The sequence below is a fragment of the Lutra lutra genome, chromosome 13 (assembly GCF_902655055.1).
Source record: "Lutra lutra chromosome 13, mLutLut1.2, whole genome shotgun sequence".
NCBI lineage: Eukaryota > Metazoa > Chordata > Mammalia > Carnivora > Mustelidae > Lutra > Lutra lutra.
The window spans coordinates 71,426,105-71,449,195 of record NC_062290.1 but is presented as its reverse complement, the minus strand read 5'-3'; positions in this window follow the sequence as shown (position 1 = coordinate 71,449,195).

Here is a 23,091-nt window from a genome sequence, read left to right as displayed (position 1 = left end):
ACCCTTTTATTTTCTTTCATCTGGATTTTGAGTTTTTAAGTCAAAGTTCTCTTCACCAGAGGGTTAAAGCAATGTGATGACAGCAATGATGAAGTTACAAAGCATGAAAATAACGCAGTAAAGTACAAAAAAATCACATGTAGGTTAATTTCCTCAAATGCTGTAGTCATTCCTGCTAAGGATGATTCCCAACGTGACCATACATGGTGTTATTCAGATATAGTAAGTTATAATGGAATATTGTGACATATTATAACATGTTAGATGAAAAGATACATGTACTTATGGATGCAAGAGATATGAATTTATTTCATTTATTTATGAAACTATACTCATGCCAAGCCTCTGGGAAGTTTGAAAAATGAAAGAATAACAGAAAACAACAATAGAATACAGAAAGGTAAAGCTCAGATTCCATCATTGATCAAGAAGTTCTGATCCCATCTGATACCAACCTAATGAATGGCTACTCCTTGAATCATGTGCTCTTATTCTAGGATAGTAATTTCCAAAGAGTTGGGACTTTTCATTCTATTGTTCTGGATCAGTGAAATGCAAAAGAAATACAACACAAGTCACAACTATAACATAAACATTTCCAGTAATCACATTACAAAAAAAAAAAGTGAAACTGTTTTTAATAATATATTTTATTTACATGGGTGTAGCAAGAATGTTATCATTTTAGCATGTAATCATCATAAAAATTTTAATGAAATACTTTGCATTATTTTTTTGAACTAGGCCTTCAAAAGCTGGTGTGTATTTTTATCCTCACATCACATATCCGTTTAAACAATCACATTTCACATGTACCATAGCTGCGTGTAGCAAATGGCTCTGGTATTCAACAGTGCAGCTCTAGATTTCAATGAGGGGAATTTTTGGATTGAGAAAGACCTGGGTATGAATGCCTGTCCCATCATTTATTTCCTTTGAGCCAGTTACTATCTTGCAGAGTGATCATGAGACTTAGGAGACAAGTCACATGAAGTGCCCCTCTCCTAGCATCTGGCCCACAGTGGGTGGTCAATATATGTTAGTTCTTTTCCTGCCTTTTCAAAATGGAGGTGGAGGATGGAGTGGGAGAAAGGCAGAGGCAATAGGAGTAGGAAACCTGGATTAATCTCCCCACTCTAGGAAAGGCTAAGTGTGGACGCACAGACTGAGAGGTTAGAGGTGGAGGGAGGGCTGTACTGGGTGAACAGATGGAGACCTGACAGGCATTTCCAGATAAGTGTTACATGGTTACTACACAGTCACTCTGAAAGCCCAAGCATCTTTCTTCTCTATGCTGGTCTAGGATAAGCCACGTAACCCTGCTCAAAGGAGAGCTATCAGGGACGATGAAATGACTCAAAATCATGTCCTGGAGGGAATGATTGGAGAATGCGATTGATATGTCTCCATTAGAGAGTGAGCATTTGAGCATGAGCATGAGTGAGAGCCTGGGGGAGAACACCATTTTTATCTGTAAATAACTAGCTTTGTGTGGCCCAAAGAGGAAGAGCTAGTATGGAAACTACAGGAAGGAAGACTCTAGCTTAGCAAGAAACAACTTTTTAACAGAGATGTTTTGAAATTGGAATGGACTGTCTTGTGGCGTGGAAGGAGAAAAGCCTAAAAGCTGGAAATCCAGCAAAAGATTTCCAGTTTCTAGGCTTTTCTCTTTCCATGGCACATTCCAAACACACAACAGAGATTCTTTCCAAGGTGAAATCTAATCATGTCATCTCCAAGTTCAAAATGTTTCTTGAATCCCCACTGCCTACAGGGTAAATATCAGTTCTATACTAGGGCTTTTAAGATATGATCCTTGCCTGACCCTTTACCTTTCTCTACTACTGTCCCCTTCCCTCCTGTAGTCAGATCATTTTCCCGTACCCGTAGGAACGCTCAAGCATTCCATCTCACAGCTTCCTCGCTTGGTTATTCCTCCCATCTGCCAGCTGTCTAGGAAATGCCAGCTTCTCTCTTTCTCTCTCCCTCTCTTTCTGATTCCATTTATTACTATTTTTTTAAGTTTTTACTTCAGTCGTCCAGTGCTCATCATGACTAGTTCACTCCTTAATCCCCAACCCCACCACCTTTTTGTAACCCATCCCTCCCATCCCCCTTCCCTCTGGTGACCATCAGCTCTCTATAGTTGAGTCTGTTTCTTGGTTTGTCTCTCTCCCCTCCCTTTTCTTATTTGTTTTGTTTCTTAAATTCTACAAATGAGTGATCATATGGTATTTGTCTTTCTCTGACTGACGTATTTCACTTAGCTAGCTTTTATTTTAAGACCTGGTTCAAGAATCAGCTCTTCTCTGAAGCTTTCCTGACTGCATAAGCAGAAACAGCTGTTTCTGTCCTTTGTTCCCCTTCTCTGTACCTTGCATACAGATACCTGTAACATGGAGTACTCTGGGTGCTTTACTTGTGTCCCTCCTCTGTTCCATCGTGATCAGGAAACATGGCTGTCTTCATTGTATTTGTGTGCCCGGTGACCAGAAAAGGGTTTGGCTTGTAGTAGGTGCTCAGTAAATACTGACTGAAAGAAAATTTGAACCTAAGGCTTAGTTACATCACAGGAGTGAAACTGTGCAGATGGGCTAATGCTAAGCCCATCTAAGTGGGAGGCTGTAAGTGACATTCTTCCATAATTTTTTCATCTTGGAAATAGAGTATATAGCCACCAGTGAATATTCTGATGGCTTCACATTGGTTTATAAATGCATTTATTTCTGTGAATCTAAAACAGTCAAGTCAGCTTCTGTCCAGTCTCTTAGGATTTGATTTTTGGATAACATCTCTTAGTACCAAACATAATGGTGATACAAATATTATTTGTACTAAACTCTGTAGCTACAAACCATTTTACTTCCATTATCTTATTTGATATTTATAACTGCCCATGAGTTGGGCTGGATAGATACGATTCCCATTTTATAGACAAACGGAACCAGGTGCTCAGATATCACATGACTTTCCCGAAGTCACACAGCTGGTCGTTGATAGAGCCAGATGTTAAAGTGTCTTTCAAGGTCAGTTGATTATTCATATGTAGTTGAGGGTCCCACTACCACTAAATGACTACTTCCTATTTCTTTGAACTTAATAAATAGGTCATTGGGGTTAAAAAAAAAAACCTTCTTGACACACTTGTCTCAGAGTCGGTCATCTGGGGAATGGGGTTTTCCATCATCTTATTTACTTGTTCCCCCATTCCTTCCCTCTAGGCTTCCCCATGTCAGGTTGCCAAGACTCTGCAATGGCCACCGCAATTTGTTGACAAATAACAAAGATGCTCCTTGTCTTGCTGTCAATTTTACATCCTCTGGGGTTGCCAAGTGAGCCTGACATGCCAGGAAGGGCTTTGTTGTGGTCTGTGACTCACTGTGCTCACTCCTCTGCCGCTCCCTGGGTGCAGGCGATTATAATCTGCCTGTTGCACAACATCAGAACATCCCTGAGTGAATCGTCAGAGGATGAAAAAAAAAAAAAAATCCAGGAGACCAAGGGTTCAGCCACTGCTACATGAATCAGGAGGCATACTACCATAGGAGAGTAACTCTAATCTCATCTTCAAATTGCTTCTGTCATCATCTAGAGATTTAGTGGAGGCATTCACTACTGGAGGGGAAAGCTTTCTCCTAGGAGGTTCTATCAACACGGTTTTGGAATGTCCTGGGGAATAAGGGATGTGAGTAGGAGAAAGAGCCCTTCTCACTTATTCAGAAGTAGTTCAGCTCAAGTCCTTTTGACAAGAGGTGTTGTCTGTGTGGCTTGTTCAGAGATGACCCCAGGTTGTACTCCTCAGCAGGACATCAGAGTGTCATTTTATTTTCTAGAAGGTCACTTTATTCAGAGAGCAAAAGTGTCATTTGTGACCTAAAATTCCAATATGAAATGAAGCAGTTCCATTTCTCCTTGGAGAATGTGTTTGTAGTAAATCACAAATTGTATATAGGTGGGACCAGAGTCGGCTTCAATTGAAAATGTTAATTGCTACGTTACCTTCAAAAGGTCTCCTGTAAAATTCTTAGGCTGGAGAGGTAAAGGGAGTTAGTGTCTGGGTCTGGTGAGTATCCTCTCCTTCCATCATCATCTGTTTCATGAATTCACAACTCCTTGGCCATTGGCTAAGGTCTTGCCCTATGCAATGCTCTGCAATGGATGCCTGGACTCCACCATGATGATTAAGGTATGGTCCCTGTTTACTTCTTGAGACCTAGGAACAGATAATTGTAATATACTGGGCTAAATGCTGAGTTAGATACACCTAAAAGGTACTTCAAGAATAGAGAGGGATAGCTCCTAGCTTAGAGAATCTGGGTAAACTTCCCAGAGGAGGTGATGATACTTGAAATGTGTCTTCAGCAGAACTGCCCTTGGATTTGCACAAGGAGGGCCCTTGTCCAGAGTTCCAAGCTTTGGAGGGCCTCACTCTGGCCCTCTTCCAGTTCCCCATGGGTTCTCTGATTCCTGAATTTTCTGCCCAAATAACTCCAAGCCTGCTTCCAGATCCTGTGTGGGCCTCTTTCTCAGGTCTGTTCTCCCTTGGGCTTACTGCATCAAGAGGTGAACCCCTAGGGTTGAAGGGCGGTCAAAGGGTGATTGTTTGGGGAGGCTATGGATGGTGTCTGGGCAACCACTTGTGCTCATGAGAGAGCTCTCACAATGAACATAAGAACTGATATGGGGAAGGAGGCAGGCTGAGGGCCGAGGCAAGAGTTTATTTTCCCTGGGTCTCCCGGTTCTAGTGCAGATCCCTGAGGACTCCTAGAAGTCTGCACTTGAACCTGGCCTTCCAGATTGTTGAGAGTGTATTTTTCAAGATAGGAGGAAGAACATATTTTGTTTAACAGGAGGCTGACTTAACTTACAACTTTTCAACAGGTGACGCTTCTGCCATTTGGGCCTCCACTTGATTTCCTGACCTGCGCCCTGCAAAAGTTAGGGAGTAGCCTGCTCTTATGACTGAGTGTGGTATCTCCAGGCTGTGCATTGATTTAGGTTCTTAGGGAGAAATGAGACCCTAAAGCCTCAAAGGGCTCCGTTTACTGGGGCCACAAACAAATGTCCAATTACAGTTACAAATATCCTGAAAATTATATTAACCAATGCTGACAGAGAGGTTCATACAGGATGCGTAGAGAAGAGAGCAACAAAGTGGAAACAGATGAGAGGGTCCAAACTTGGGTGTTATCCTTTCCATGCAAAGTTGCTCAGGCTATCCTATGCACACAGGTCACCCATCAGCCTTCTGTTGTGCTAGCACAGTGGTCTGTGTCCCAGCTGTTCATTAGAGTCACTTGTGGGCATCATCTAAAAAACACCAATTCCCATCCCTAGTTGCAAGCCAGTTAAAATATTTGGGGTTTGCTGATCTATAATTTTGAGATTCACCCCCAGTGATTCTGATGTGCACTGAGGACTGATAACCACTGTGAACTATTTCTGTGTGCCACCAAACAGATTGGTGTGAACTAATTATATTGAGGACGTGAGCATGAACACTGCCATTCTCCCAGTAGGCAAAATCTTTGGTCCTTATTTCTTGCACTTTGGGGATTGGAGGGATGTTACAAATACCCCTGACTTTACTGGAGGGAAACCAACTTCCGGTTTGAGGACTACTTGGATATTTTCCCATCACAACCCAGAGGCTCTTCTTTTAATGGTTGCTTCCTATTTCCCACTTGCAAATGTCTCCTTGGGCTGTAGAAGCTGGGAGTGAAAATTACCTACTTGGCCCTTGGGGTTTTGCAATTTAACTGTTTCATGTGCACACAGATAGGTTCCCTTCAAAATCGGTTGCCTTATTTCTCAAGGGAAAGGTTTGCCCTTTGGGCTTAATGGAATGTCCTTGCGTGCCAAAGCCCATGGAAACACTGTGGTGGCAAACTCCCTTCCACCTACTTATGCAGGAGTGAGTAATGTGTGAGGTTGGTCACAGGGGAGTGTCCCAATCCCACCTGAACTGAGCTGGAACTCAGAGGAAGTTAAAGGGCTTCCTGCATAGCCAGGGAGTCATGGACATGACCCCTGTGTCAGATGCTCCAATGGGCACTGCGGTCCACTGTAGAAGACACTTGGGTCCCCACTGCCCTAGGGTCCTAGGTTGTGGGAGAAGGCTATCCCAGAGAAACTTCCTACTCTGTCCCACACCTGAGTAGAGATAAGTACTGTGGAGGGGAAACAGAGGAGCCAGAGTTCGAAGGTGAAGGTAGGGACTAAGTTCATCATCCAATACTTCCCGTATATTATTAGAAAAGTGAATGATGGGAAGACATATCCAGGGAACTGGACCACCTCAGGGGAGCAGTCTGGTCCCATTAGTGTACAACACCAGCTACTTTCATTTCCTGTCCTTAAGGTTTTTCACCAGTGAAGGACCGGGACAGCATTTCCCCTGTAGCTGGAGCAACAGAGGCCCCTGCAAGATGAGAGTTCAACTAAAGGATTTAACTCACCAGTAGCCCACAAAATCTCTTCCTTTTTCAAGATTCTAGAGCTCTCTGGCTGTGCATCACAGGAACTCCTTTAGCTTCTGTACGTCCCCTCCCACTTTTACCTAATGTCAGCTGTGCCCAAGGAGGCTGTGATGTGTGCTCTTGTCTAATAATGCCAAGAGATGTCTTCTTGGGTGTTTTCTCCACCCTGTTGAATCAATGTAGGTTAGTTCCTTTTTTCATTTTATTTATTTATTCATATTTATTTATAATAACATGTATATTATTTTAAATATACATATTAAGATATGTATATTTATTCATTCATATTTATTTATAAAGCCATGTGTTTTTATGATTATGAAATACTGAATATTGAATATGGAAAATGGTAGTTAACAAGGAAAGCATGGAGAAGAAAACTAAAATCACGCATTAAAACCATCAACAGATAATTCCATTATTTATATTTCCTTACAGTCATTTTTCTATGCATATTTAAATATATACTCAAACAAAATAAAAATTCATATAAAATTTAAATGTACTATAATGTCCTATAACTTATTATAACATATTTTCCCATGTTATGTTTGGTGATTAAAGTATATTAACTCCATAATTAATGCATGTTAACCATAGAACAATAGGGAAATAAAGATAAAAAGATAAAAGGACAGTTTCAATAGCTAGTGGTAATCACTATTAGCTTTTTGGGTCTATCCCATATACTCACATATACACACAGACTCAGACACACATACATATATATGTATGTATGTATATATGTGTATATAACACATACATAGACAATGTATATATATGTGTGTGTGTATATATATATATATGTATACATAAGGATGTATACACACATACAAATTATATATATATATATATTTTTTTTTCTATTAGCAATTGAACCTATATATATTTACATGGTAACAAATACAGATGGGAGAAATTCAAGCCTATAGAAAGCTATAAAATAATGAGTCTTCCTTCCCATTCCCCTGAGCTCGGCTTTACCTCTGTAATTAACCATTATTTACAGTTTTTTTGATATCCTTTGAAGATATATATATATGCGTGTATATATATATATGTATACATATATGAAATATATATCAGAAATATATATATATATATAAATATATGTATAGATGAAATCATAGCACATCTATAACTAGGTCTTTTTTGTTTCCATAGATGAGCTCATATTCTTCATGCTGTGTTCTGCCTTGTTTTTTTTGCTATATATCTCAGGAATCTTTCTTATCAGTGTATATAGATATACCCCATTGTTTTTAATGCTTGTATGATATAGCTATATCATAATTAGGTGACTTAATCAGTCTGCTGTGTTTGAAATCTGGGTTGTTTCAAGTTTGTTTAGTTTTTCCTGTCATCACAATGCAATAATAAAAACCTTGTACACATATCTGAATGTTTTACACTTACACACATTTAGGGATTGCTTTGAAAATGTTTTCAAATCTTTTTTTACCCCACTCAGTAATACATGACCATCTTTCTTGTTAAATCTGCTTCGATAATGTCTTTTATTTTTTTTTTTTAAGATTTTATTTATTTATTTGACAGAGAGAGATCACAAGCAGGCAGAGAGGCAGGTAGAGAGAGAGGAGGAAGCAGGCTCCCCGCTGAGCAGAGAGCCCGATTCGGGGCTCGATCCCAGGACCCTGAGATCATGACCCGAGCCGAAGGCAGCGGCTTAACCCACTGAGCCACCCAGGCGCCCCGATAATGTCTTTTAAATGATTACATTGTATCCCATTACATAGCCATACCATAATTTATTCAACCAATTCCCTATTGTTGGACATTTAGGATTGTCTCACACAACTCTTCCTCTTCCTTCCTCCTTCCCTGTCTTTCCCCCTCTCTTTCTTCCTTCATTTTCCTTCCTTCCTTCCTTCCAACCTTTGTTTCCACAAGTTAAATTTCTAGAAGTAGAGTTGCCAGATCAAACAATATTTTTAATTTAAAAATGCAAATAGCTAAATTGCATTTGAGAAAAATCATACGGGTCAAACTTCTGCTGTCAGTACATAATCATACCCATTTCTCTATATCTTCACATCTCCAGCATTAATGTTCTTTTATATATTTATATATACATATTTTTTTTTCTTTGAGAGAGAGAGTACATGCATGAGCAGTGGGGAGGAACAGAGGGAGATGGAGAGAGAGAATCCCAAGCACACTCCTCTCCCAGGGCAGAGCCTGATTCGGGGCTCGATCTCATGACACTGAGATCATGACCTGAGCCTAAATCAAGAGTTGGACGCTTAACCAGCTGAGCCACCCAGGAGCCCCTCTTTAATATTTTCTAATTTTATAGTTGATAATCAGAATGTTTACTTAATTAATAGTGAAAAACTTTTCTTTGTGTTTAATATTTTGGTCTTGTTTGCTCTTTTCTGCCCATTTTACAGCTTAGAGAGTTCATTTTCTTATTGATTTGTAAGATTTATATTGTATGGATAGTTACAATGTCACATATATTGCGGGAATTTTATCCTAGACATCAATTATCATTTAAGTTTGTGGTGGTTGGAATGTACAGAAATTTAAAAATTTTAAATCAGTTTTATCCTTCGGGTTGTGCTGTGAGTGCTGTGTTTGAGGATATCCTTCCCCCTCTAAAGCAATACACATATTAATTCATGTTTTATTTAATTAAAATCTTTAATCCGATAACTGTGTGCATTTCCCCAATTTATTGTCTAGTTAATGCCATTTATTACATTTTTCCCACTTTTGATTTTTGATTCCTCTTGATAGTCATAATCTAACATAAATTTGTTTTTGAAATGTGTTTTTCTTTCTATTAAGCCGCTGCCTTTTTTCTGCGCCAACACCAGCCTGCTTATTTTCTCAGTGAAGAACATTTTAATGTCTCATTGGGCAAGTTCCCTTCTCAGTTCTTTTCTGATGTGGATTCACCAAGAGATGAACTTAGGATCCGTGAGTGGGAGCTGCAGGAAAGTAGCTTAGGCTTATTATGATAATAACTGAGATACTGAAAGAGAGAGTCCTAGTTGCAAGGAGGAAGATGGGGGGTGTTGTAAAAGATTTAAAGAGCCGTGAAAGACACACTAGTACCAACTAGTACCAAACCGTGACTTCTTGAATAATTAAAAGTATTGAAAGGTTCTGAAAAGGAGGAATATTCTCACTCTGTATGAAAATGGTATGCAATTGCGATGGTCTACCTAGAATTATCTCACACTGCTGGTGGTACCTGCTCCTGACCTTGGGAGACGGACGGTGTGCCTCAGAGAGGATGTGTGAAGATTAAGGATGATTAATTACTTATGTGACCTCCTGGCACATTACTGGCGCTCCCTCTATGGTAATTATCAAAAGCGAATAGGCAAATTCAGAAGGAAACGATCTTTCTTTCCCTTCCTGGTGATGTGGTGAGAGCATCATGGGGAGTCTTTCTCAGACTTGAATGTGCACAGAAATCACCTGGGGTTCATGTTAAAGCAGTTTTTGATTCAGTAGGTCTGCAGTGGGGCCTGAGGTTCTGCATTTCTAACAAGGTCCCAGGTGCTGCGGCTGCTGTGGCTGGTCTGCGGACTGCATTTTTAGTTCTATGACTAAAAATTAAGGGAAACTGTTAATTCCGGTAGAGGCTGGGATAGATGATATAAGACCCCTTTAGTCTCCTCCCCCAAGTCTCCAGATCTTTTGAATCTGTCCCTGGTCAGACCGTTCACAGTTCCCCCCAATTTGCAACAACAGTACCAGGGAGGTGGGGGTTGTGGGGGGGTGGTACATATTTAAAAACTTATGTTGGTACTTTTTTTTTTTTTAATAGGCGGTACTTATGCTACAAAAGTTAAAAGGCACATAAGGGCACTCAGTGAAAAATAAATTTTCCTCCCACCCTTAGCCACCCTGATCCTTTCCACAGAAGTATTCACTATTACCTGTTTGTGTGTGTGTGTGTATTTTATGTGTGTGTAAGCATGTATTCTCTTACTTTTCTCTATTATTTTGGATACCTTGCTTTTTCTTTCTTTCTTTCTTTTTTTTAACCTGAAAATGTATCATAGAAATTATTTTTTATTAGTACAGATGGGGCTACTACAACTTTAAAAATAACCATATACAGATAGAATTTAATCAAATCATCTGGTCGTGATTGGCATCATTTCCAAAATTTTGCTAGCATAAAAAATGTTGCAGTGACACATCTCATTTCAAACAAGTAGGATAAACTTTCAGAAGCAGAATGGCTGGATTGAAAGAGAGAGAGAGAGATGTATACATGTAAATTATATATATTATATATAATATATATTTTTATATACATTTATTGTATATTATATATACATTTTTATTTATATATGTTTATGTATTTATAAATATAACATAACATATATTTAAATTTATATTTATTTTATTTTTTAAAAATTTAAAAATTTTATTTATTTATTTGACAGAGCGAGAGATCACAAGTAGGCAGAGAGGCAGGCAGAGAGAGAGGGGGAAGCAGGCTCCCTGCTGAGCAGAGAGCTGGACCCCAGGACCCTGAGATCATGACCTGAGCCGAAGGCAGAGGCTTAACCCACTGAGCCACCCACGCACCCCTTAAATTTATATTTATATATAATATAAATTTATTTATAATACGTATTATAAAATTTAAAAATATATAAAAATAATTATATATTTTATATATATATATTTTTAAGTTAACATATAATGATTATTTGCCCCAGAGGTACAGGTTCGTGATTCCTCAGTCTCACACAATTGACAGCACTCACCATAGTACATACCCTCCCCAATGTCCATCACCCAGCCACCCCGTCCCGTCCCCCCCCCACCCCCCCCCCCCCCCCCCCCCCCGCCCCTCCAGCAACCCTCAGTTTGTCTCCTGTGATTAAGAGTCTCTTATGCTTTGTCTCCCTCTCTGGTTTCATCTTGTTTCTTTTTTCCCTCTCTTCCCCTATGATCCTCTGTCTTGTTTCTCAAATTCCTTGTATCAGTGAGATCATATGATAATTAAAAAGACATATACTTAAAGTTCTGGGAGATGGTGCCACATGATTCTCCGTAGGTGTCTTGGCTCCGAAGTCCCAGCAGTGCACGTGGGAGGCTTTTATCCCCCCACATGCTGGCCCGCGGGACGTATTCCCAAGCGCTCTGATCTTAGCTAACATGGTAGGTGATAAATGATATCTCATCGTGGTTTGAATTTGCATTCCATATCATGAGCGATATTGAGACATCCGAGCGATTGTTCAAGAAGCAATCACACTTCCTCTCCAAGAACTATTTGTTCATCACCCTTCTTATTGATTGGTAGTTCTTTATAAATTAAAGGAAATTAGTCATGTAGCTGTGATAAGAGTTGCAGGCAGCTTCCCTGCATTGTTTTACATTTGTCTGAAACCGTCAGACATAGTCATTTTTATGCAGTTTAATTTATCGGTTTGTATATGTGTGTTCTGTAATACTTAAAATCACCCTGTCGCCGACTTGGAAACAAAAATAACAATTATCCTCTATTTACTTCTAGTATTTTTCCGTTTTAATCCTTCATGTTTCAATCTTTAGTATATCTAGAATTTATTTTCATATAAGATGTGGGGTATGGACCCAGCTTTACTTTTCTTTCCAGATGGCTATCCTGTTGACAAAACGTCGTTTATTGAATTATTCTCCTCCTACCCGTTTAAAATGCTACCTGTTCCTACATATATTCTAACATACATTTATGTCTATTTCTGAACTTGCTACTCTGTTCCATGGGTCGAACTGTTCTTGAGCACATGTCACACTATTTTAATTTCTAACAGCTTTTAAAACTTTAAATACCTGGTAGGCTGGTCCCGATTACTCCTCTCTCTTTCTTTTCCCTCAGATGTTTTTTTTTTTGGATTACTGTTGTTTATTTCCTATCTGAACTTTAGAATGTGCTTGTCTATATGCTTGCTTGGTTAAAAAAAAATCCCATTGGCATTTTTATTGGAAGTGTGTTAAATTTATAGATTGATTTAAGAGAACTGATTTTTTAATGATATGGAGTGTTCTTATCAAAGAACACAGCATGTCTTCCATCTGTTTGCTTCCTTTTTGTCTCTGAGTAGCATTTTAAAGTTTTCTTTATGGTGACCTTGCTTATTCCCAAGTCTTTTGTCTTTTTGGTTCTACCATAAATGGGATTTTTCCCTTTTATTATACCTTCTAATTGACTATTGTTTGCATGTAGGAAAGCTATTAGTTTCAGTATATTAACTTTGTATCCATCCACTTTAATGAATTCTCCCCTTGTTTCTAAACATTTTCCAGTTGCTTTCTTGAATTTTCTAAGCAAATAATATCTGCAGCCCTCATAACTTTATTATATCTTTTCTGCTTTTAATGTTTCATACTTCCTTGTCTTATCTATTATGTGGGTTAGTAGCTTCAAAATAAGTGTAAATATTAATGGTGGCAAAGAACTTCCTTGTCTTCTGCCTTTAGTGAAATGCTTCTTCTAATGTTTTCCTTATAAGCATGATGGGTTTTGGTTGAGATATATACTTTCTAGTGTTGAATCTGTGGCCCTCTGTTCTTACTTTTAGGTATTTTTAAAAAACTAAGAATGGGTTTTGAATTTTTCAACTTCTCCAGTGTTTATAGGGATCAGTGTATGATTTTTCTTTTTGAGCTGTTATTGTGATGAGTTCTATTAAAATGCGAATATTTGAAATCATCTCCAGATATCTGGTATGTGAGGGAGTTCCTCTACAAACCTCAGTATCATTTTCATTACACTACCAGCTAATGGTACAGGAGACAGATCAGCCAGTGTTATGCAGTTGTGGTTATTTTTTTAAATTTTATTTTACTTTATTTTATTTTTGGCTCTTTCTACTCTGAGGTTCCCTGAGGTCCCTCGGTGGGGCCCTTAGGTCAAGCCACATGGGTGGTTTTTTGGGTGGTTTTTCCATTCAAGTCTGATTTTTCTTCCTAGAGCAACTCGTTTACTATGGCCCTTGGCAAACCTTGTATTCCTTAATGCTCACCTAGAAAGAGGTGGAGGCTGAAGAGCCACTTTCTGAATTTCTGATTCTGACCACCCAGCACTGCTGAGCTCCCTCCTGACTTTCCTGGCACAAGGCATTTCATATCAGTCCTTTTTTCTTTCTTTCTTTCTTTCTTTTTTTTTTTTTTGGTTTAAGATTTTATTGATTTATTTGACAGAGAGAGACAGTGAAAGAGGGAACACAAGCTAGAGGAGTGGCAGGCAGAGGGAGAAGCAGGCTCCCCGCAGAGCAGGGAGCCTGATGTGGGGCTTGATCCTAGGACCCTGAGATCATGACATGAGCCCAATGACTGAGCCACCCAGATGCCTCCATTATCAGTCTTTGTACATGTGCCTGACTAGTTGCTTCACCACTGAGCCATCAACAGCAGACGGCCTCCCAACACTGCCCAGGGCATGACTGGTACCCGCTGATTCACCGAATCACAGCCTAGAGATGTGGGCTCGGCCAGGCTGGTCTGACATGCGTCCTCAGCAATTCTCGAAGTGCCAAGTCAGCCCAGGTGCTGGTCCCATGAGGCCTGGGATCCTCTACTGTAGAGTCTTGTCTCCTCAAGTCCTTTATCTCTCATGCATAGAGCCTGGGGCCATGATGGTTTTCCAGAGGCAGCAGAGAATGGGGAATGTCATTCTTGTAATGGGGGCAAGTGTCAATTCAGTGTAATTCAGCAAATGATCATTAGCTTCTATATATCAGCTCAATGTTGCGCAGAGAGGAGAGAACCAAAGATGAATATGACTGCCATTGCTTTTGAGGAGCTCTCAATTTACAGGGAGATGTGATTATGTAACTGGAACAAGCAGGTTTTCAGTAAATATTGTGGACTAACCTTCCTGCCTTCTGTCTCCACCTTTAATCCTTTCTTCACCCACCTTCCAGAGAGATCTTTTTTTTTTTTTTTAAGATTTTATTTACTTGAAAGAGAGAGAGAGAGAGAAAGTGGGCAGGGAAGAGGGGCAGAGGGAAAGAGGGAGAGAAAAACAGACTCCTTGCCGAGCAGGAAGCCCCATGACTTGATCCCAGGACCTGGAGATCATGACCTGAGCTGAAAGAGGAAATTTGACCAACTGAGCCATCCAGGTACCCCCAGAGAGATCTTTCTACCAGAAAACGAATAATGCTAGTCTTGTGCTGAAATATGTCCTCCCTGCTTTCCGGATATACTTCAGTTAACCTGACACACAAGGCCCTTCAGAGTCTGGTTTCAGTCACACTGACCTGCTTCATCTTCTTCTGTCCCTCTTTTATAAATAACAATAACCCCATTTATCTGAACACAGTATGCTGTCTCTCACCTCTGTGTCTTTGGATAAGCTGTCTCTTCCCTGTACAGAATGCCCTCCTCACCTCTTTCTTTGCCTGATGATCTCCTACTCCCTTTTCAAGACTCAGCTCAAATATCCTTCCTCGAATATCCCTTCTTGCATTTGGTCCCTCTTTCTCCTCTAAGCCATGTTCACTTTTCTTCTTAGCACTTTCCACAACATCTTATAAACATTCTAGTCCAGTGGCTTCCAGAGTTGGTTAGGGGAAGAATAAAATAGAACTCCCATCTCTATTTTTTGGTGTGCCTTGTAATTTGCCTTATATGTTGGTACAATGGTACACATAGATACTTCATGATTAATAAATATGCCTGTATTGTGATTATGTGTTTAGAAGTTGTTTTACTGATAGGGATTAATAATCCAAAAAGTTGGAGGGTCATTGCTCTAGTAGTTACATCCCGGAAGTCATGAACATTATCTAATTTGTAGGAACTCAATAAAAATTAGTTGAATAAGTGAATTGTCTCTATATGAATGAAATGATGACAAATGCTTTCAATGAGATACAAACAAGATACCAAAAGTAGAAAGAGTGGAAACATGATTGTGCATTAGTTCATGAGTTAGAGAGCCTGGCTTCAAATTATTTTTGTTAGGAAGGATTCAAGGTGCCTGCTGGACTATTTTAGATGTGTTACTCATCTTTCTAGACCAGGGTCAGCAAACTCTTTCTATAAAGAGGCAGGTAGTAAATATTCAGCTTTGCAGTCCCTATAGTTTCTCCAACTATAGCCAAAGACAATATGTAAACATATAGGTGTGGCTGTGTTCCAGTAAAACTTTATTTACAAAAACAGGTGATTGGTTGGCCTGGGGGCCATATTGGGCTGGTTCCTGTTCTAGATGATTTCTAGCTTGTGCAATCATTGTATCGTGTAAGGTATCTTTGCAAAATGCCTAGTCTGTGATTAATTGTTCAAAAAAAAAAAAAAAAACCTAAAGTCTCAACAACTATTAGTTCTTATTTGGAGGCTGACAAGAAAAGAAATGTGTGAGTTGAATCCTTAGATCTGAGTCTCCCAGACAGGGGAAGAAGATGGGGATGGAGACTAGAGAGGGACTAGTTGGTTTAGGAAAGAACTTATGTGAGGGTCTTGATACGCTGTTGAGGGGACCCTGGGACTGCAGCAGCGTTCCCTGGGCCATGGTCTGGCAGGAATTGCAAGGGGGTAAACTCTTTCTACCTTAACAGTGAAACAGAGACAGTAGCAACCTTTCTTTCTATAGTGAGAATCGGAAAAATTGCATGTCAAACATCCAGTGCTTGGCTGTGTTCTTTGCCCTGCTGGTTGACATCTTTTGATTCTGACTCCACCAACTGTCTGAGGCCCAAACTATGGGCTGCTCTGTTTTGCTGAGCCAGACTTCCTTCCAGTCTGTATGTTAGGGCGATTTGCTCCCCATTCTGAGCCGAACCTACTTCTTCCCCCACACCACTGGATAAAATCAGTGGCCCTCTAACACCTGGAGCCTGGAAGAAAAGGGGCTTTTAAAAAAAAAAAAAAAGATTTTATTTATTTGAGAGAGAGACAGTGACAGAGATAGTGAGAGAGAGTGCACAGGTGGGGAGGAGAGGGAGAAGCAGGCTCCCCGCTGAGCAGAGAGCCAGATCCAGGCTCTATCCCAGGACCCTGGGATCATGATCTGAGCCAAAGGCAGACGCTTACCCAGCTGAGCCACCCAGGTACCCCGCAAAGGGGCTTCTTGACTGGGATTTCTCAGGGTTCCATGTATAGAGCACCTGGACAGAATCACCTGGAAATGTCCGTTAAAAATGGAGATTCTTGGGCCCCATCCAGAGCTCTGGAGTCAGGATCTCTGTTGTGGGCCCCATTTTAAACCGGCTCTCAGGTGGTTCTTACAAATTTCAGGGTTGAAGACTTGCTGCTCTTCTATCTAAAGCATTAAAAAGTGTTTTTTTTCCAAGTCCCCTCCCCCAACCCCCCCCCCCCACCTTGAATTGCCTTGATCAGACTCTTAGCTCTTGGAATCAGTGAAAGGTGGAACATTAAGCCAAACATTGACTTATCAAAAAAATAATAAAGAATGCAATGAATAAGTTTAAGTTTACCTGGGTCTCAGAGTTGCAGGACTCTCCTGAGGTGTCCCTGATCAGCCACTTCTGTGCCCATGTACAAAACTAGCAGCAGAACATCCCTGGTGAGAAAGCTCTTGCAGGACTTCTATCTTTGCAAATCCCTGATGAGTCTGGGATGGTTTCACCTTCGCTTTTCCTGGTTAGAACTGCCCTGCACTGATTTCCTGATTCAAATCCTTTCATAGTTCTTCCCCCAAACCTCTCTAAGTTGATAATGGGGTTATGGAGCCTCTGATGGCCTCATCTCAGGGGTTCTCTGCTCTGGTGATCTTTTCGTCAAGCAAATGTGCCCTCAATAAATTCAGTGGGGTGTGAATTTTATCCATTATATAAAAAAAGTAATAATTATCCATTTGAAAGGTAGTTTTGTCATCCCCAAATCATAGGATTAGCTTCCAGATATTTAATCAATAAATTATTGATTGTTCATGCCCCATATGTGTTGGAACCTGCATAACAATGCAATTGTCTTCCTATCTATGTGTATTTGTGTATATTTATTTATTTTTAAGATTATGGATATTTGTAACAGATCTACATATTAGTAACCTCATTAATTGTAACAATTTTTTGGCCTTGTAAAAGGGCAGAGTTACCTTTCAGTTTTCAGATGAGCAAATGGAAGTCACCAGAAAATGGAATAATGTTTCCAAGGCCCATTGTTGAGCCAGGGCTCAGCAGTTCGATTCTTGAAACTGTAAAGCTATCTTCCTGATGCTTAGAATAATTCCACCCTGAGCTCTCTGTCAAATAAAACCAAAGTAGAGTCCTTCTCCTCTGAGAAGAAATCATGGAACACTTTACAAATAAAAAGCATTCAAATAATAAAATGGCTTGGGGTTCTGGCACCCTGTGAAATCTCTCAGTGAAAGCGGAGGGGTAATTGCGTCTTTATGAGACACAGAGAAGCCAAAGAAACCACTAGATGGCAGTATATGAACATTAACAGGGAAAAGGATCCTGCTCTTGATTTTTGAGTACCTTGGGATTGACTGCCATGGTGAAAGCCTTGGCACGGGCATCCCATTGGAGCTAACCTTACAAAGACAAGGAATTTGGAGATCATTGAGACTTTGGGCTCCATCCCGAGGTGGGATGGCCATGGTTTGGTTCTCGGAGAGGTTAGAGCAATGGTTCTCAGTCGTCCTTGGCCTTTAGAATCATTGATATTCTAACTTCCCTTAGTCGGGGGTGAGGTCCAAGCATCAATATTTTTTGTTAAAGCTTCCCAGGAACTTCCGGGTGCTCCCAGTAATCTGTGCTAGGTGGATGCCATTGGCCCCCAGGGTTGCAAGAGCCCAATCAAAGCAACACAATGTGAGCTCTTAATGAGACATTAAGACATGGAAGCCATAGTTTCAAGAGGGTTGAGATTTAAAATTCCAGACAGGATCCAGCTATGTGTTGAAGTATTCCTGCAGCCCCTGACCTCTTGTATGATTTTGAGTATGTTGCTTGATCACTCCATGATGTACTTTCTCCAGTGGGTTTTGACGAAATTCCTCATTGGAAAAATAAGGACATTAAGCTAGATGTCTCCAAGGATCCACAGAGCTATCTGTGTATGTTCCCAAGGACAGTATCATTCCTCAGTCAAGTTCTGTGTGTCCCCAGGAGCAATCTGGCTCTTTGGGGGAGGGATGGACTCCCTTGGTCTAGGATGAACTTGGCATTTCAGGCAGGACAGACAGACCTCAGGCTGCTTCTCTGGACTGACTCTTTATGGTAACATTTACTTCATTATGGAGAAAATTCACTGTTGATGATAAAGGCTTTAAAAACATACACAAATTCCATGCGCTTGTTTGCCAGAAATGTATATTCCAGATCATCAGTGACTGGAGATGGAAGAGGGTATCTCCAAACCACAGACAACCCTCCTCCCCCTCAAGACCCATTCCTACTTCCATCTCTCTCTGTGTCTGTGTTCCAAGCTGTAACACACTGTTGGAATTTCTCCTAAGCTAGGATGACCTCTAGAAAGTTCCTTTCATAATCTCTCCCTTTCATGGGGGGTTCATGGGGCATAGTCAGGAATGGGGAAGAATTTACAGTGATAACCTGTGAGTCTTGATCTGCAGTTTATGCTTAAGAAAGACTTAAAGAACACGGACTAGATCTTACTCATGTCACTCATTTTAATACTTGGTACAAGTCCCAGTACAGGGTAGGTGTGAGTTAATGTTTATTGAATTAAGGTTTCTGTAGTTTGAGGTATTTAACTATGTCAAGCAAATTTTAAATATTCAGATTTCCATAGCAGAAAGAGTTTTGATGCTATTCGTATCTTATAGACACAGAAAATTATGAAATGGATTGTGTCTCCCTCTTTGCATTGGCTACTAGGAAGCTCAGAGATCACTTAGCGGCCCCCCCTCTAGCAAATAACTAAAAAAGACCCTATGCTAAATATGTACTTATATAATCACTAAGTGATTATATGTGATTATATATGATCAATTAGATAATTATATGTGATAATTAAATGATTGCATGCCTGATTTTACTTTATTTTTCTCTGACCTTATGTTTATTGTACTGAATTATTATTGCAAGCTGCTTCACATTCTCTTTGGAACAAGGAATGCGGAAACATTAAATCTGAGGCAATGTCTGGGTCAGTTCCTGGCACATAGTAGGAGCTTAAAATATTTGTTGAGTGAATGAGTGAATGATATTTTTATCTGAATCTTAAGATTGAACTCGATGTTTAAACAAATCTATCAACCAACCCTAAAGTCTTTGTCTCTTAAAATACACTGGAATAAATGGGAAGATCTTCTGAAAAATAGCCCCAGAGAGGCAGAGTGACGTGCCCAGGAGAATGTAAAGATCCAATGGCTTTCAGTTAAGCCCCGTTATATTTCACTCTTGATCTGTAGCACATTCTCTTATTCCAAAAACATTTCTTTTGATCTTGCAAGAGAGATAACTATCCTCAAATACCTTCAGAAATGAAATGTAAAGAAAGGTATGTTCATCCAGTTACCCCTCAGGTAAAGTTGGTGATAAAACGAGAGCGGTGCCACCTGTGTTGGATGGAATAGATTGTTCTGTTTATCATTTTCCCTTTGACCAAGTCCATGACAGCTCATTGGGTGACCTGTGATGGGATTTCCTTTCTAAGCTTCATAAGGAGAAAAAGTTAGGGAATGCTGGTAGCCCCATGCAGCAGTCTCCCGGGAGGTTGGGAAGGGATAGTTTTACTGACAATGTTTATCCTGGATAGAAGCCAGCAGGCCTGTCGGCTTAAAGCATGAGCTGCTTCGTCTTGTCAAACATCTTTGTCCAAAATGTGGTCAAAGAAGAAGTGAGGCAGCTGAATTTTGATGGAAATTTATCTTTCATGCATTTATTCATGTTCCCATAGAGAGCAAAAGAAGTCATGTCCCTACTTAATAGCCTTTTCCAGGCATTTTTTGTCTACTTTTCTAGCGTTTTCTAAACCACTCTCCTTCAACTCCACCATTTTATTTCTCTATATTTATAGAAGTCTCTGCCCAACAAATGCCTTTTTTCCCCCTTAATATTCCCTAACCAAGAGAAGAAGGTTTTTCCTTTCTTGTTCACTTCCTTTGTATATTTTTATAGTCATGGATAGAAGTATATAATTGGCTGTAAGTCCAAATTTACATCTTCTTCAGGTCCATCAGTTTTCGCTAGTATTCTATCAATGGAAGGCATTAAGTCTACTTCTCAAAACACTTTTAGTTTGGGGATCGTCATCTATAGAAGTTTTATTTTTATTTAGTTCTATAAAAGAGCTTTAAGACACTTCTTACTCCCAAGTAACTGCAGCAAATGTCTTGCCTCTATGTCTTTGTTTATGTTTTTCCCGTTGACTAGTGTACTTTTTCCTTTTCGACCAACCTAGGAGCTCTAGCTCAGTTGACATGATGTCCGTGAGAACTCCCCACAGCTAACTTACTGCTGTCTTCTCTACGCTCCTACAGTGGACCCACCCCCATGATGGCATCACCATAATGTGTTTACTCTAATGAGATCATGCATCTGCTTTTCCACAATGGACCATGGGCTTCTTGAGGGTAGTGACCATCACGCCTTCATCTATGCATCTCCCGAGCCCTCTCAGAGCTGAGGGTGTAGTAGGTGCTCATGTCTGTATTTACTCATCCCATTGTTGATTCATTGTGGTGCCTGCTGCTGTCTTACTCAGATTTCTTGCCTTTCTCGTGAGGAGCGAACTCTGCAGAAATCCTGGCCAGAAAGCAATCTGATGTGCTAGTCGGAGCAGCTCACCTGTTGGCTCACCGCATGAATGTGATGCGATGATCTTGCAGCCCAGAGGCCTGGGCTTTGTTCACAGGCACAGAAATGTCTTCTGAGTCATGCTCATCCAGCTCTTGCCTGAATGTTAGTCCAGGGATGGAGAAGACCCAGCTCCTGCCTGTGGGCTCTTCTGGAGATCTCAGCTGCTCTTTTTTAACTCCTGGCCTTAGCCTTCTTTGGTGACTTTTTGAGTTGGGCTCAGTCTCACTCTCTATTTGAGATGAGACGGCTGAGGTAGATAGCTTGGGGGAAGAGAGTTTGTCCTTTGGGAGTCTGTATTTCATTCGTGGTGGGATTATGAATTCTCAGCTACAGCCCGGGATAACCAGGCGAGCCTCAGATCTTTCTCAGGTCAGAAGGGTAGTGGACTGTGGAAACATAACATGTCACCACGGAGGAGACAAATTGTGTCTGGGATGAAGGCCTAAGTCAGGAGAATTAGAGAAGCAAGCTAGGGATGGTTACATATGCTTATTTTTCTTCTGAGAGAACAGAGAGGAATATCTTTGATTTAGTAAAAGAGAATGCCTTCCCATGACTCTATTTGGAAAAATGCCCTTGGCATTTGAAGGTTGGCATTGGCATCTGTTGTTCTTAAAGCTTTGGGCTCTTTAAAATTCAGATAGTCCTGCTCCCCACCTCTCCTAATCTTTGTATCTATTGGAAGAGTCATTAAATCCAGGCCTATCCCCTGGCTCCCTCTTACTTGAATTATCCCAGTGAAGTGGTTCTCTGGACTATTTGGTTACTTTCTTTGACAGGCAACCCCCAACCCTCCCTCCTCCCCTTTGCAGTCTAGGAAGCCCATTCTTTTTAACATAGCACTGTTCATTAAAAAAGAAATTTCTCCTAATATTGAGCAGATTTCTGTCTCTGCTGTAGTTTTTACAGATTGTTTCAATTCTGCCTCTCATGGCTACATATAACAAATAAGTCCCTTTAGCCCCTGTTCCCAAGGCTGTGCTCTTTTAGTGAAATCATCCATTTCTTTAAGCTTTCTTTCCTGTAACACCACTTCAAGACTTTGACCAGTAGAGCCATTCTCCTTTGAACCCTTTCCAGTTTGCCCTCTTGAAATAAGGTGTAACCCAGATAAAACAGGAGGGCTCATGTCACACTAAAGAAGTCCTTGTCAACAACCAAAAATGATTGAGAAGGAATTGAGGACTTTAAAAAAGTTATTTGAAAACCCCAAAAGGGTTCATTTCCTGACTCACAGCAAAACATGAAATTCACATTTTCCATCTTTCTCTATTTTTCTCTACTTCCACTTTAGTCTTTCATCTTCCTCTACTGAAATTCTGAGACAGCTCCCCAAGCCAGCCCAGTCCAGCTCTCTTAATTTCTCATCTTTTGTCCCCTCTTAAGCTCAGTTCTTTGTTATTGGGGCAGAGGGAAGGATGAGGTGGGTGGAAGGGATTACAGACACATAATTAAGAAAAAATATTGGTTTTGTATGGATTTAGAATTCATCAGAGTGACTGGAAGTGAAGCCTGCTCCATGCAAAGTAGAGCAAACCCACCTACCTTCCTTTTTCTTAGTTTTACTTCTAGTAACAGAGCTTCAAATAGCATTGGCTTTTGGGCAGACCAATTTGCTGGTATCTCCTATTAAACTTTCTATGAACTGAAAAGCCTTATAGGACTTATCTCAGATCTAGGGTTGAGGTGAAGACAGATCCTATAGATTCACAGATTCCATAGATTCCTGATTGAAGTTTTTTGGAAAATGCATAAGGGAGAAAGGAAGAAAAGGTTAGATTCTTACAGTCCTATTATGTTAAATTTGAGGTCCAGTTACTTGGAAGTGAAAGATCACTTCTTTACTTAGTGTTTTTGTCCTTCTTGTGTGTGGTTGAAGGGCAGGAATA